The following is a 17,147-nucleotide window of genomic DNA, read 5'->3' as shown; positions in this document are numbered from 1 at the left end:
CTATACAAAGGAGGACTCTGTTTACAGTTTCTTTCCTTTATTGTATTATATGTGTACTGGTTTTATTGTATAGGTTGTAGTTATTTGGTTTTTGTCTGTTTTGTTGCAGAAACCTCAGATACAAGGGTTAAATGGCATAATCAATCACTGGTTGATTTCAGCCGGGTATATGCTATATAAGGGTTATACTTACCAGTGTTTGTCAGATTATGACAAAGCGAATTTCAATTTGTGAAACGCGTTCATCTCTGCCAGGTCTGCATTGATGTCTACGATGTTGTCTGATGATTTTTATTTTCAATAATGTCTTCACTTTTGCTTCAAACCTGTGAGTGCGGTCAAACCTTTTCCTGTTCCAGTGGCTCCTATCCAGATTGCGGACTGGACCTGTACCGTGAGGTTGAAGCGTGGGATTGCTCTCACCTGGAGTGGCTTGGCTTTGCTTTCTACTTGTGACTTCTATCAGTATCTGGTTAAAGCCTGTAGGAGGAGTTTTCATTTTTTTTTTCAGGTACTGGCACAAAGTGCAACATGTGTAGTTAGACACAGGGTGCTATACAGGTCCAGGACCCATGGTTCCTAGCCCCTCAAGATCCCTGCAAGGGTATGCCCATGGTGCAGCCTGAACTCCTAACATGTCCAGCGATGTGGAAAATGTAACAAAGTTTTCCTATAATTTTTGTGTAGCACCTCAGGCGTGCAGCATAGAAAAATTTAGGCAGGAGCTGGGGTTAATTATTGTTGTGCTGCACCCTGGCAGCAGGAGAGCAGAGTCCAGGGTCTAGTTGAGGAGAGAGACTTTTCAGCTAAGCTTAGCCAAGGTCAGGACCTGTTCAGCCAGAGGTCTGTGCAGCAGTCCCTTCAGCTTTAGGAATCAAGAGTGATTAACGTCAACCAATACACCCCAGAGCCTGACAGAGAAGCAGCAAGTTGCAATACCCTGCTTCCTCACTACCAAGGGACAGCTTAGTGCTAATTAAAGCCTGTAAAAGCCACCCTTCACCTCTTGCTTGGGGGTTTAAGAAGCAGCCAGGTATATTGCCATTTTCTACGGAAGCAGCATCTGCATAGAGTATTTTGGAACATTTTTTTTCGCTAACAGTTGAGCTGATCCGTCAATCATAAGGGAGGACAGCATAGTGACTCTTAGCAGCCAGAGACAATATCAAGTCCTCAGTTTGTATTCAAGTTGCAGTTCTGGGCATCCCATGCTTCCCCTTAACTATCAAAGTTCATCACCTATTAAACAAAAACAAAACATCCTGGACTGGTTCTTCAAGTCTGTGAGAGCTGAAAAAAATCCTGTTGCCTGGCTGTGTGAGTAAGGGAGGATCCAAAGATCTGGTGACCCTTACGAGGAAAGCGCTACATTTGTAACTGGTTCCTGGCAATTAAGAGACAAACCACTGTGCTTAGCACAGACTAGGAATACATAGGCAGAGGAATTGGGATGTTTAGTCACTTGATTGTGTTACTCTGTTATTTTCCCTAATGTTTTTGGTGCAATAAGTAATATCTACCACATTTAAAATCTGGCATTTTTTTTCCCCTTTCATCTGGCCTTAGAATGTAATACTGACACGCCTCCTGGGTAACACACTTTTACCATATATGCTTTACATTGTACAAAGAAACAGCCATAGGAACATGGTCAGTGCCCAAGTTATCACAGCTTCCTGAACATCCCATTCCATAAGTACCCCATCGGGGATTCCTTCACTTTAGGAATAGTAGATCTTAGGCACAAGGGAGCTGAAACAAAAGGGCCAACTAACACACGTTCCTCCGATAGCCTACAGGAAACTCGGAACACTACTTGGGGTATTATTGTTCCAATGTACTGGAGCAGTTTCCTATTATTACATCGCTCCTCTCCTCTGACTCTACCTCTCTCAGGTACACACTGTGTGACCTATCCGACGAAAGCAGATCTCTCTGCTACTATATCTAAATTCTTTGGAAGATTTCAGCACTCCTAGAGCTTTCGGGTTCCTGGGGCCAAAAGCGCTACACTTCCAGCTCTATCCCCCCTCCCTTACTCTGTCCATGAATCCGAGATGGAGCCTCCAAACTGGTATGAGGATCCAGATATTGTAGTGGAAGCCTGAAAGGATTTTTAACCTCTACATTTCTAGTCACATGCAATGGCTACTCTCCACAGTCAACATGCTGATGCTGTGCAAACAAGTGCCAAAACAAGCCCCTGTGGGCACTAAGAGGCTGGCAAGTCAAAACAGACTTTTCCCTTTCACGCACAAATTAATTGTACACAAAATCAGGATTGGCCTAATCTTGAAGGGATGTTTCAGACATCCCAAGTCTCCCACGAGATGCGGGAGTCTCCCGCATTTCTGAGGCGGCTCCTGCACACCTGCATGCGCCTCACAATCTTGAGGAAATGATCTGTGCGGCGAGGAACAGCTGTGAACACTGATCTCCTTTTGTATAGATTTTTAGCTGACAGCCGCTTCTCCTTCTCTTCCTCCCACAGCTGTCAGCTAAAAAGCTATACAAAGGAGATAGGTGTCCATAGCTGTTCCTCCCGCCGCACCGATCATTCACTCAGCTGTTATGTGTGCTCCTCCCCCGGCCCCCTCCGTGTCCTTCTCTGCCCCCCCGTGTTCTCTTCTGGCCCCCGTGTTCTCCTCTGCCCCACCTGTCATCCTCCGTCCCCCCTCGTCCCCCGCAGCTGGCACCTCTCCTCCCCCGCCGGATGCGGGGGGGACTCTCAGGAGTTGGACACAGTGAGCGAGATCTCTCCTGTGTCCTGTGATAACTGAGCAGAGTAAACTGTTTACACTGCTCAGTTTATGAATGAACAGGAGCCTCTGTCTCCTGTTCATTCATCTTTAGTGCTGAGAAAGGGACTGGGGAATCTGTCTTCAGTCCCTTTGTCTGTCTCAAAGGGGAGATGTCAGTGGTCTGTTTAGACCCCTGACATCTCACCAAAGCTCCCCAAAAAATATAAAAAAAAATTATTGTAAAAAAATTCTAAAAAAAGTATAAAAATAACACTGACACTACTCTCCCCTGCTCTACCAACACTGTCCACTGCCTCAACCCACTCCCCCCAAAAAAGCGTTGTGAAAAAAAATTAAAAACAAATTAAATTGTAAAAAAAATCAATTATTAAAAAAAAAAAAAAAACTACTGACACCGTCCACTGCCACAGTTGGATCTAACCGCTTTTGCCACCGCCAAGGCAAGAGAGGTGGGCTGGGGTAGAAAGGGGTGGGTATACCCACTTCCACTTGGAGGTCAGATATAAGGGAAAGGTGAAAAAACGTAGGCACGTACAGAACACTTGTTTTTTTTTGTGCCCTTGCAGAATAAATGGAGTCTCTGCACATGGTGGGAATGAGGCTTAAGGCCTCGTTCACACCATGGTGTAGACATCAGTTTGTCTGCATGCGTTTTGCAAGGGCACAACAAAAACAAATGTTCTCTATGTGCCTTGTTCACACCTCAACGTGCAGATTTTTTCTGCGCAGGAATCTGCAACATGTATGCAGTTTTCTGCACGGAAAAAAAACTGACATGACATCAACATTGGTGTGAACAGAGCACATAACTGAAGTGTATAAAAGTTTATATGTAGGGGTGGGGTGAACGTGGAATACTAATACATCTACAAAGGCACCATCCTGGGAAGATATGCAACTATGTTTCAAAAAATATATGGAACTGGATGGGACTTTAATTGTGCCTCTGAGAAGTGTAAACAAATGAAATACAATAACAAACTTATGAAAAAATAGACAATTTTATTTACTATAAAAACAATTGAAACAAGTACATTACAGTTTGTATGATTAGGTTTGAATTCAGGGTGTGCAAATCCCCAACAATTAATATAAATATGGCCTACGCCTTTCGCGGACAGTGCTGCTGCGTCAGGGCCTTGAAGATAGCACAGTATGACGTTGTGTGAATTCTACAGATGAAACATCAATTAGTACTGTATAGATTATATAATTACATGGATAAGAATTGAATTCACACTGTATACAGACGTTAATGCATGAATCCTTACATATGTATATATTAATAGCATGTCATCATAAATATTTATCAGTAAAATGAAAATATTTGTAAAACATTGAACAAACAAATACAGTTACATTTTCAACTCATTGGGGGTATATAGCGATGCTTTTCACACAGGGAGCTAGAACAAAGGGAGTCAATTGCGTGCTGTTAATTATCCAGATATGCGAAGCTAAACTATGGAATTATGTAAAAAATATATATATATATATATATTATAGAGAGAGAGACCATAGTGTTTCATGAAGGCATAGCTCTCACTGTAAACCCAGAAACTGTAATCAGAGGACACCGGCTCGGCTGGACAATGTGAGGCCTGGGAGCCCATGGGAAAACTCCACCCCACCTTAACCGGGGGGAATGGGTGGGTCCCTATACATGCAGATGAAAAAGTATGATTGGTCAAATGGTGGCCTCAAAAAAATAAAGATAGCTAAAATGACTAAGACACAAGAGAAAGAGGAACAGAATAAATATGAAGGGGAATAGCAAGGAAGGAAAAGAAAAGGGAAGAAAAAGGAAAGAAAAGAAAAGGGGAAGAGGGAAAGAAAGTGGAGTAGGAGAAAAGAATGAAGGGAACGGGAAAAAGGAAGAAAATGCCAAGAAGGCTGCACAGAAAAGAAGGAATAAAGAGTAGAAAGAAAAGCAAAAGAGAATGGGGGAGGGAAAAAGGCAAGGGGAAAGAAAAAGAATTAATAAAGGAAGGAAGGAAGGAAGAAGGGTGAAAGGAAATAAAAGTGGGAAGGGGAAAGGGAAAAGGGGGACGGGGAAGGGGGGGAGTGAAGGAAAAGGGGGAAGAGAGGGCTGCCAAAAAAAAGGGAAAGGGGGGAGGGAGGGGGAGGGAGGAGGTTGTGGAAAATTGAAAGGAATAAGGAATGAGAGTAAGAACCCAAAATAAAAAAAAATATAGGAACCCTCCAAAGTGGAGGGGGCGGGGGGAGAGAAAGAGGGACAATAATATCCTTATAAAGTTCAAAAATGTTTGATTGCTTACCAAGTGGGTTAGGTGGAGATATATATGCTAGGTTTTATTACAGAATTAGTGTGATCCTATAAATCAAAAGATACACTGTGCTTGAATTGTAGTTTTCACTCTGGTAAGAGGAAGATATATACCTCTAAACCTCGAAGAGACAGTCAAAAGAGAGAGGCATATATATATATATATATATACCTTATATAGGGAAATGTTTAATTTTTAAAAAATTGATACACTGCCAATCATGAGGTATACAGGTAAGTGAATACCCCCTTCACCACATCCCGACAATAATTTTTGGAGAGATAAACAAAAGAGACCTTGGGATTGTACGGGTGAGGGGGAGAGTGGAAGTAAATTACCTAAGGAGTAACAGTCACTGTTTTAAATATTTCTTTTGTATATTTCTAATAAAGTATATTTTTTATTACTCCTGGGTACCTGTATTACCAATCATATTATCCCTTTCAAAACCCTCCCCCCTTTTCCCTCCTTATTCCTTAGGTAATTTACTTCCACTCTCCCCCTCACCCGTACAATCCCAAGGTTTCTTTTGTTTATCTCTTATATAGGGAAATGCAACCGCCCTAATTATCATCCCGGCAGGTGTGTGTGGGAGGAGATTCTTGGGGTCGCTCGAGTCACCCGGATTACCGGGAACTGGAATAGATCCCATTTATCTGGAGGGACAAGAACAAGCCCATCTCTACACTGGTTGCCGGGGGGTTCGCATGCCGGAAATGCATGCAAAAAGGCCCCCGGTCCGTGTCCTCTCATGCGCCTTCCAGGTTGTAGAGGGAGGGAAAGGAAAGGGGGCGGATCCATCGCCCCGCCGCAGAGCAGGATGGATCAGCAAGGAGGAGGGGAACGCCGCACTGTGCAAGGAGGGGGCAGGATCAAAACAGCATGGCGTCAAGCAGTCGGCGACGCTGCGCTTCCCAGGAGAAGGTGGAAGAGCAGTACTCTTGTCCGCCAGATGGCAGTCAAGTGTCTGTGTCCCCCGGTGGAAAATTCAATGGGAACGCCTCTGGGGGGACCCGGTAAAACACTGGGAAGCTGTCAAAAATGCAACCATCTGTAAAGGTGGTGCGTTGACAGTCCCCTCAGGCAGTGAGGAGACACGAGCAAGGCCAAATGGTCCCCCGTGTCAGAAACCCCTCAGAAGAGCAATTCATGGGTAGAACACAGAGAGACACCTGGAAGCACATGGATAAAATAAACCTATGATCAGAAAAAATTGTATAATTATTAGCACATGTCTAGAAACAAATATCTAATTTGAATTCCTTGTTATCACTCCATATATTTAAAGCACCGCTGGATTTCAAAGCAATACATACAGGTGGCATATAGATATTGGCATACTGTAATAGGAAAATCCAGAAAGATGAATACATTCAACACTTAGTATATCCCACAGGGATGTCATTTTGTCTTATACTTTATATTAAACAGCATGGGGATGGGTGGCATCACCAAATTAAAAATAGATGGAGGCGACAATCGCATTTTACATGCATTTTTCTATGCATTTTGCATAGTTACAGAAAAGGGGCGTAGCCAATTACATCATTCATTCCTGGTGGATAGAGTGCCCTTAATTTAAAGATCCATCTGGCTCCTACCTGGAGAATTTTCTGATCAAAATTACTACCCCAAATAGGGGGTGTACCCGAGTCAGTATCTGGAATCTTAGTGATGCTGTACTGTAGTCATGAAATTCCGCAAGTGCTTGCGCATGGGTTTTGGTGACACATCTCTATGTCTACAGCATGTTCTTTAATCCATCTCCAAAAATGTTGTTTGGTTTTGCCAACATAATAATTTCCACATCCGCATGTGAGTAGGTATACGATGCCGATGGTGTCACAATTAACAAAATGTTGCATAATTAAGTTCTCGCCTGTGGGTAAAATAATATTGTTGCCTATAAGAACATACTTACAAAAGTCACAGTTGCCACTCCGGAAGGTGCCCCGTGGTAAAGTCCCACAGGGGTCCCTAGATTCAACGAATAACTTCAAAACAGGATCGTCTCTTAGAAGATGCCAGTGGGTGTTTAAAATTCTTATGATGGTTGCGGATTGGTTATTGAATTTGGTAATAGGGTGAATGCCCTGAGGTTGACATAGGGTTTCTTTCTCGCCTTGAAACAATAAGAGGTCTCACGGACTGTCATTAGCATTTTTATATGCTTTTTTGAGGGATCTCCTACTATACCCGCAATCTAAAAACCGTTTCTGCAGCTCCGAGACTTCGATTTTAAAATCCTCTTCATTGGTGCAATTCCATCGGGCCTGTAAATACTGCCCCTTGGAAATGGAATTGATTAAATGAGATGGATGGGCACTTGTGGAATGCAGTAAAGAATTACCTGCTGTGTCTTTTCGATGGTGATGGCCCCTTCTGGGTCTTTATATATAATCAAGAAAAGAAAGGGTTTCTCTGTGCCAGTTAAAGGTAAAAGATACATTGTAGTTGTTATGATTAAGCTTCTCTACAAATTCTGTTAAAAGTTCGGGGGTTCCCGTCCACAAAATAAGGATGTCATTGATCTACCTGCACCACAACAAAGTGTATCGAGGAATCATCCGAGGCGAAGACCTCCCGCTCCTACCCCCCCAGGTACAAGTTTGCATACGACAGGGCACACTTGGTCCCCATTGCTCCCCCTGTACCTGGAGGTAGTGGGAGCCGTCAAAGGTAAAAGCCTTGTGGGTCAAAATGAAATGTAGCATTTCAGTGATGAATGCATTATAAGGGATGGTGTCGAGATCTCTTTCATTAAGGAAAATTGATGTTGTGGCAATTCCTTTGTTATGTGGAATACTGGAATATATTCAGCCTCCACATCTATAGATGCAAGAATGGTGTTAGTAGGGACAAATAGACCATCTAGAACTGTCAAAACATGGATGGTATCTTTGAGATATGTGGATAAACTTTCAACGTGGGTAGGAGATCCCTCAAGAAAGCATATAAAAATGCTAATGACAGTTCGCAAGACCTCTTATTGTTTCAAGGCGAGAAAGAAACCCTATCTCAACCTCAGGGCATTCGCCCTATTACCAAATTCAATAACCAATCTGCAACCATCAAACGAATTTTAAACACCCACTGGCATCTTCTAAGAGACGAACCCGTTTTGAAGTTATTCATTGAATTACAGCCACATGTGATTTACAAACGCAATCAGTCCCTACGAGACACTTTAGTCTCAAGTCACTTTATGCCACAGGGATCTAGGGATCCCTGTGGGACTTTACCATGAGGCACCTTCCGGTGTGGCAACTGTGACTTTTGTAAGTATATTATTACAGACAACAATATTATTTTACCCACAGGCGAAACTAAATAATTCGGATTGTCGCCTCCATCTATTTTTAATTTGGTGATGCCACCCATCTCCATGCTGTTTAATATAAAGTATAAGACGAAATGACATCCCTGTGGGATATACTAAGTGTTGAATGTATTCATCTTTCTGGATTTTCCTATTACAGTATGCCTATATCTATATGCGACCTGTATGTATTGCTTTGAAGTCCAGCGGTGCTTTAAATATATGGAGTGATAACAAGGAATTCACATTAGAAATTTGTTTCTAGATATGTGCTACTAATTATTATAGGAATACAAATTTTTCTGATCATATGTTTATTTTATCCATGTGCTTATAGGTGTCTCTCTGTGCTCTACCCATGAACCGCTCTTCTGAGGGGTTTCCAACACGGGGGGCCATTTGGCCTTGCTCGTGTCTCCTCACTGCCTGAGGGGACGGTCAACCCACCACCTTTATTAGATGGTTGTGTTTTTGACAGCTTCCCGCTGTTTTATTGGGTCCCCGGGAGGTGTTCCCATTAGATTTTCCACCATCTGTCGGACAAGTGTATGGCTCTTCCCCTTTCTCCTGTGGAGCGCAGCGTCACAAAACGCAGGCTTAGCCAGCGCCGGCTTGACGCCATGCCGTTTTGGTCCTGCCCACTCCTTGCACAGTGCAGCATTCCCCTCCTCCTTGCTGATCCATCCTGCTCTGTGGGGGAGATCCGCCCCCTTTCCATTCTCTCCCTCTACACCCTGGAAGGCACAGGAGAGGACACGGACCGGCTGGCTTTTTGCATGCGTTTCCAGCATGTGAACCTCACGGCAACCAGTGTAGAGATGGGCTCGTTCTTGTCCCTCCGGATACATGGGATCTGTTCCAGTTCCCTGTAATCCAGGCGACTCGAGCGACCCCAGGAATCTCCTCCCACACGCACCTGCCAGGATGAGAATTAGGGCGGTTGCATTTCCCTATATATGGTACATCTTTGCAGTCTATCCTCAGCGGCTCATCTTCGCACTTGTGTGGGGGACGCTGGGGAAAGACTTTGTTTGCAAGATTACAGGTATGTAAACCTCTCTCTTACCTTGGTCACTTTTCCAGACACATCTCTACCCTTAAGCTAATATCTGTCTTTTTGGATTAAATCTCCAGCCAGCTGAGAATTCAGCCTTTTTTCCACATTCTGGGATGCCTCTCTCTTTTGACTGTCTCTTCAAGGTTTAGAGGTATATATCTTCCTCTTACCAGAGTGAAAACTACAATTCAAGCATAGTGTATCTTTTGATCCATAGGATCACACTTAGGGTCGGTTCACACATGGGCAACACGACTTTAGCGCGACTTTGTACCGCGACTTCAACGCGGCTTCAGCGCGACTTTAGCGCGACTTCAGCGCGACTTCGGCAAATTACGAGGCGACTTGAAGTCGCCTCCATGACAGGCGACTTTGCCTGTGGCCAATCACCTCTCTGGGAGGGAGGGGGGGAGGGAGGGGTTTTCTCTGCAAAGTCGCTTGACTTTACAGAGAGATCCGACTTGCAGGCGACTTACATTGAGTTGAATGGGTACAAGTCGCCTACAAGTCGGATAGAAGTAGTACAGGAACCTTTTCTGAAGTCGGAGCGACTTCAGTAGTGTCAATTAAGACGCTCCCATTGCCTACCATGTTAATCTAAATACAAAGCGACTTGGGGCGACTTGGGGCGACTTGAGGGCGTACAAGTCGGATCCCAAGTCGCCCCAGTGTGAACCGACCCTAATTCTCTAATAAAACCTAGCATATATATCTCCACGTAACCACTTGGTAAGCAATCATAAACATTTTTGAACTTTATAAGGATATTATTGTCCCTCTCCCCCCCCCCCCCCCAAACTTTGGAGGGTTCCCGTATTTGTTTTATTTTGTGTTCTTATCACTCTCATTCCTTATTCCTTTCAATTTTCCACAACTTTCTCCCTCCCCCCGCCTCTTTTCACTTTTTTTGGCAGCCCTCTCTTCCCCCTTTTCCTTCACTACCTCCCTTCCCCTATTTCCCTTTCCTCCCCCTTTCCTCTTCCCACTTTTATTTCCTTTCACCCATCTTCTTTCTTCTATTTTCATTCTTTTTCTTTCCCCTTGCCCTTTCCCCTCCCCCATTCGCTTTTGCTTTTCTTTCTACTCTTTATTCCTTCCTTTTTCTTCCCTGTTCTTTTCCTTTCTTGCTAGTTCCCTTCATATTTATTCTGTCCCCTCTTTGTCATGTCTTAGTCATTTTAGCTATCTTTATTTTTTTGAGGCCACCATTTGACTATTTGGCTTATCATACTTTTTCATCTGCATGTATAGGGACCCACCCATTCCCCCCAGTTAAGGTGGGGTGGAGTTTTCCCATGGCCTCCTAGGCCTCACATTGTCCCGCCGAGCCAGTGTCCTCTGATTACACTTTCTGGGTGAGTGAGAGATATGTCTTCGTAAAAAGCTATGGTCTCATATATACCGTATTTATTGGCGTATAGGTATTTAATATACTTTTACATAATCATGTTGAGCCTATTGAATATTTAATTTTTTTGTCCCAAGTGATTGAATAATGACAAAAAAAATTTTTTTTCAAAAAGCTATCACCAAATGATATATTGCTCACATATGCCATGGTTATATGTGGAATTGTACCCCAAAATAAATTTTGCTGCTTCTCCTGAGTATGGGGATACAAGCACAAGCACCGCCTTCAGGATTTCTAAGTGCGTAAATTTTTGATTTTACTCCTCACTATCTATCACAGCTCTCATTTGTTTTTGAAAATAAAAGTAAAGGAAAAAATTTTCAAAACTTTGTGACAAAAAAGCGAGGTCTGCAAAATACTCACCATGCCTCTCAGCAAATAGCTTGGGGTGTCTTCTTTCCAAAATGGTGTCATTTGGGGGGGGGGGGGTTGTGCCATCTGGGCATTCCATGGCCTCTGAAACTGTGATACGCAGTATGGAGTGAAATAAAAAATGTATACCCTTAGAAAGCCTGAAGCCGGTCCCATACGCAGATAGGCTCCCAAAAAGTCCCGTACTCAGGAGAAGCAACAGAATGTATTTTGGGGTGTAAATTCACATATGCCCATGGCATGTTTGAGCACTATATCATTTAGTGACAACTTTGTGCAAAATAAAAAATTGTCTTTTTCCCGCAACTTGTGTCAAAATATAAAATATTCCATGGACTCGACATGCCTCTCAGCAAATAGCTTGGGGTGTCTACTTTCCAAAATGGGGTCATTTGGGAGGGGGAGTTGAACTGTCCTGGCATTTTATGCATAACATTTAGAAGCTTATGTCACACATCACCCACTCTTCTAACCACTTGAAGACAAAGCCCTTTCTGGCGCTTTTTGTTTAAATGAAAACATTTTTTTTTTTGCAAGAAAATTACTATGAACCCCCAAACCTTATATAATTTTTTAAATCAAAGGCCCTACAGATTAAAATGGTGGGTGTTTCATTTTTTTTTTTCACACAGTATTTGTGCATCGATTTTTCAAACGCAGTTTTTTTGGAAAAACATACTTTTTAAAAAAAAATTTAATGCAATAAAACACACTATATTGCCCAAATGTTTGATGAAATAAAAAACATGATCTTAGGCCGAGTACATAGATACCAAACATGACATGCTTTAAAATTGCGCACAAACTTGCAGGTTACCACTTTAGATTTACAGAGGAGGTCTACTGCTAAAATTACAGCCTTCGATCTGATCTTCGCGGTGATACCTCACAGGCATGGTGCAATTGCTGTTTACATATGACGCTAGACTGACGCTTGCTTTCGCCTTTGCGCGAGAGCGGGGGGGGGGGGGGGGACAGGGGTGTTTTTTTTATTATTATTATTTATTTTGCTTTATTTTATTTTTAAACTGTTCCTTTCATTTTTTTTTTATCATATTTATTGTTATCTCAGGGAATGTAAATATCCCCTATGATAGCAATAGGTAGTGACAGGTACTCTTTTTTGAAAAAAATTGGGGTCTATTAGACCCTAGATCTCTCCTCTGCCCTCCAAAGCATCTGACCACACCAAGATCGGTGTGATAAAATGCTTTCCCAATTTCCCAATGGCGCTGTTTACATCCGGCGAAATCTAAGTCATGAAATGCTCATAGCTTCCTGTTTCTTAGGCCATAGAGATGGTCAGCTGGCTGAATCACAGGCTGCATTCTTAGGTTCCCTGTTGTATATGATGTGTCCTTTGTAGGACTTTTTATAGTTACTTCAAATAATTTTTTTACGTTTTAACAAAGTCTTTCTACATTCCTCTTTGTACCGCAATAGTCCCAATCCTTCTGAAAGAGACAGGACCTAGTTGGAGAGGTCCTTGCTCAGGTTTCCCTTTCAAACCCCATTTCTTGAAATCTAAGTCATGAAATGCTCATAGCTTCCAGTTTCTTAGGCCATAGAGATGATTGAAGCCGTTCTGGTCTCTGATCGGCTCTATGGTCAGCTGGCGGAACCACCAGCTGCATTCTCAGGTTCCCTGTTGGGATAGGAGAGTAAGAGAAAACCATGGAAGACGGTGGGGGGGGGGAACATTCCCTCCCACTGCTTGTAAAAGCAGTCTAGAGGCTAATTAGTCGCTAGGATTGCTTTTACATGAAAGCCGACCGCTGTTTGAAAAGAATGATACCAAGATGATACCTAAACCTACAGGCATCATTCTGGTATAACCACTCACAGTCCAGAAACATACCAGTACGTTGCTGGTCCTTGTTGGGTATATATTGTAATCTTTTTTTTCATGCAGCCTGTGGGCTGAACGAAAAAGAGGTTGATCAGTGGGTATGCCAACCATTAGAATACCTCCCTTCATCCACCCACTTTTATTGATGGGCATACATGCACCATTTTGTTTTTAACTGTGGTGGTGAAATCACCTCCTATAGCGCTGGAGTCACGGCTTTATGTATCGTGGGAGCAAACGCTCTTGCTGTCAAGATAAACGCAATCTGTGCCTAAAATATATATATGCCAAAGCATGGGGAGCATATCCCAAAAGTTAGGAGCAAATCGCTCCTCCACCCCTGCTGCCCCCATGCTTCGGCATATATGCTCTTTTTTTTAACTGGTGGTTAAATCACCTCCTACAGCGCTGGAGTCACGGCTTTATGTATCGTGGGAGCAAACGCTGTTGCTGTCAAGATAAATAAATCCGCACTGCAACTGAATAGCGTACCTGAAAACAAAAAAATGGTTAACAATAAAACACAGTAAACAGTAAACTATAAAAAAATTACATACCTGAAAAGCAAACATGATAAAACATAATAACAATAAAACATTGCAGAATAAAATACAGTAAAAAAGAGCAGAACAATAGACAGAGCGTGAGAGAGAACAATAAAACAACTATTTTTGTTTTTTTTTATTTTATATTTTTTTTTTCGTAACCGTTCCAGGTTCGGTTCTCTCAAAATGCAATGGCATCTTGAGAGACCCTGTGAAAGGTGTGTCCTAGTCTGTGCAGTGCTGTACCCTACGCTAATACTCAACTAGTGTATGGTAGCGTTCAAAACATTCACCGATGCAAAGACCAGGATTGTCAGGACAGGAGGGACAAAATTAGCGGGTGTCACGCCTATATCCACGCTTGCTGCAGACACGACATCTTCTTTGGGGGGCTCGTTGGGTAGGGGTACTCGGGAGGACATAAGAAAAATGCCTCTCATGCAGCCAGCTTACTGCATTTGGATTGGGAAGGTGAGGTGGAGCACCGTCTGGAAACAGAAGGGCTCTGACAATTTCTTCCTGGAATTTAAGGAAGGATCTAGTCCGTCCTGAAGCTCGTTATAGCACATGAGCATTCAGCAAAGCCAGTTGAAATAAGTATACAGACACTTTTTTTTTATACCAGCGTCTGGCCTTATGGGCAGCTAGGTACGGCTCCAACAACTGGTCGTTGAGGTCCACCCCTCCCATATTTTGGTCATATTCGTGGACACAGAAGGGTTTCTCCACAACACCAGTCGCCGTAGGAATTTGGACCGTCATGTCTGCATGAAGGGAGGAAAGAACAAAAACATTCTTATTATCCCTCCACTTCACAGCGAGCAAGTTATTACACTTTAAGCAGGCTCTCCCCCACAGCCTAAGACTGGAATCTACAAGCCTCTGGGTAAGCCCCGGCGATTAGATCGCACGGTGCCACATGCACCAATCTGAAGATCAAACAAGTGACTAAAAAGTGGCACGCTCGTGTAATAATTGTCCACATACAAATGGTACGTGACACCAAGTCCCACACAATCTTGCCAGCGCTCCCTGTGTAATCTGGGCTGTTTGGCGGCTCTACATGACTATCTCTTCCCTCGTAAACCAAAAAACTACATGTATAGCCTGTGGCCCTGTCACACAGCTTATACATCTTGACCCCGTATCTGGCACGTATCCTGGGAAGCTACTGTTTGAATGACAAGCGGCTAGAAAACGTAATCAGGGACTCATCAACGCAGACAACTTGATGGGGAGTAAACAAGTCTGCAAAACATTGGTTGAAGTGGTTTACGAGGGGCCGAACTTTGTAGAGCCGATCGTATCCAGGGTCTCCACGAGGACAACAGAGTTCATTGTTGATGAAATGCATGAACCGCAAGATCTGCTCGTATCGTGCCCTAGCCATGGAGGCAGAGAACACGGGCATATGGTAAATTGGGTCAGTGGACCAATATGACTGCAACATACTCATTTCAACTATGCCCATGTTGAGGGATAGGCCCAGAAAGATCTTAAATTTGGAAACCGTAATTGGTTTCCAATCTCTGGCAAGGGAGGACTGGGGATTAGTGGTGATGTATTGATCAGCATACAAATTGCTTTGGTCCACAATAGATCTATAGAGATCTTCGGTGCAAAACAGCGAATAAAAATCAAGTGACGTAAAATCAACTGTTTCCACCTGAATGCCGGGTTGCCCAGTGAATGGAGGAAGTACGGGTGCTGCAGAAGTGGTGGGTTCCCAATTAGGATTGGCGAATGCAGCAGGAAGTTCACTATGGGCTCGACGGGCCCGTCTTTGTCGTCTTGGTGGCAGTGGGACACTACTTGTGCTTGCCACCTCGCCAGCTTGAACTGCACTTATGGGACTCGCCACATCACCAAGTGTTACTGCAGTGCTGGATGTATGACCAGGGTGTACTAGGCCGCTGGTGCTTGCCAGTTCACCAGAAGGATGAGGGGCACTAGTACTTCTCTGCTCCATTCGAGAGCCCTGTGGTTCTTGCACCTCAACAGCAGAAGAAGATCGGGGTCTGGTACGCCTGACCTTGGCAGGGACCACAACTCCGTCGTCAGAGCTATCTGTCATGGAGCCGCTGTCGTCTACAGGATCGCATTCTGAGCCTGAATCTGACAGCTGAGTGACTTCCTCTTCACTATCTGTCATGCTCAGAAACGTGTAGGCCTCGTCACTTCTGTACCTTCGATTTGCCATTTTGGGCGCTAAATTTACTGGTACAGTAGTGAGACTCGCAGGTAAAAAGGCTCCTAGGCTGTCAGCAACTGTATCAAATGCTACCAAAAAAACTGTTAGCGATCACAGGGATCAGGTCTGACCCTGCGAACGTTGCAGTTATGTGTTTAGTGTTTTTTAAGTAACAGCGATCGATCAATACTGCACTTGGGTGGGCTGGGCTGGGCGGAGGGGCTAAACGCAGATGCTAGCAGGTATCTGGGCTGATCCTGCTAACACTGCGTTTTTGGGAACCCTAAACTGCTGGGGACGCTAGTATAGATCTGATCAGATATTGATCCGTTCAGACACTATACTACTAAGGGAGGTGTATGCTGCGTGTGTGGGTGTTAGCGGTACTGGCACTAATCTGACGCTGCCTGGGGCATCGCAGACCTTATCTGACACTAAAACCTAACTGATATCACCCGCCGGGCGATCAGGGGGTTAAACCTTTATTGGGAAATAAACGGTGGGTATAAAAGACAAACTAACTAACCAGCGTCACCCATAACGCTTATACAGGGATCACTGGTGAAAGGGTTAACTAGGGGGCAATCAGGGGGTTAAAACCTTTATTAGGTAGTATATGGGGGTACCTGACGCTATAAAAAGCTGACGGTGAACCTAATTACTTACCTGGCTAACTAGCGTCACCCGTGACACTAATAAGGCGATCAGAAAAAAGATTGCTTAGTGACACGGGCGACAAGCAAAGAAGGGGTTAACTGGGGGGTTATCAAGGGGTTAAACCTTTATTAGGGGGGTTAGGGGGTACCCTAGACCTAAAGGGGCCTACCACTAACTGCCCTACCACTTAACAGTCACAAATGACACCGATGCAGTAATCAGTAAAAAAAAAACTGCTATTGGTGTCACTGTGACAGGTGGTGCAGGGGGGGTGATCGGGGGGAGGGGGGGTTTATGTGCCTGTGTGCTAGTGTCAGTGTAGTGTTGGTGCAGACTCACAATGATGTCTTCTCTCCTCGGGAGCCGGAACGAAAAGGCCTTTATGAGGCGAGATGACATCACTTCCTCTGCTTCTGTTTACATTACAGAAGCAGAGGAAGCTTCTCATTCGTTAGGAGCGGTTGCGAGGGGGTGGCCATGAATCGGTGGCCTCCCCCTCAGCACGGATCGCTCCTGGATCGATGCCGACCTCCTCCGGCACTGGGGGGGGGGCGCGATAGGGCCCCCGACCTGCGGGAGGGGAGTAACGTACCCATACGAAAAGGTGTAGCAGAGGTGAAATTTCCAACTGTGCGCCAGAGCATCTACCCCCAGGGATGACACCTGTGTGTTTTCCTGAGTCGCAAAGAGATCCAC

The 17,147-nt window shown here is 44.1% G+C and overlaps 1 protein-coding gene across 2 annotated transcripts in view; it reads left to right on the top strand.

Annotated features, from left to right (window-relative positions):
- Positions 1 to 17,147, top strand: part of LOC141132411 (A disintegrin and metalloproteinase with thrombospondin motifs 2-like) — a 1,679,109-nt gene that overhangs the window by 238,922 nt on the left and 1,423,040 nt on the right. The window lies entirely within an intron of this gene.

The sequence above is a fragment of the Aquarana catesbeiana genome, linkage group LG03 (genome assembly GCF_042186555.1).
Source record: "Aquarana catesbeiana isolate 2022-GZ linkage group LG03, ASM4218655v1, whole genome shotgun sequence".
Taxonomy (NCBI): Eukaryota; Metazoa; Chordata; class Amphibia; order Anura; family Ranidae; genus Aquarana; species Aquarana catesbeiana.
The sequence above is the reverse complement of the archived record's forward strand: the minus strand, read 5'-3'. Positions and strand labels throughout refer to the sequence as shown.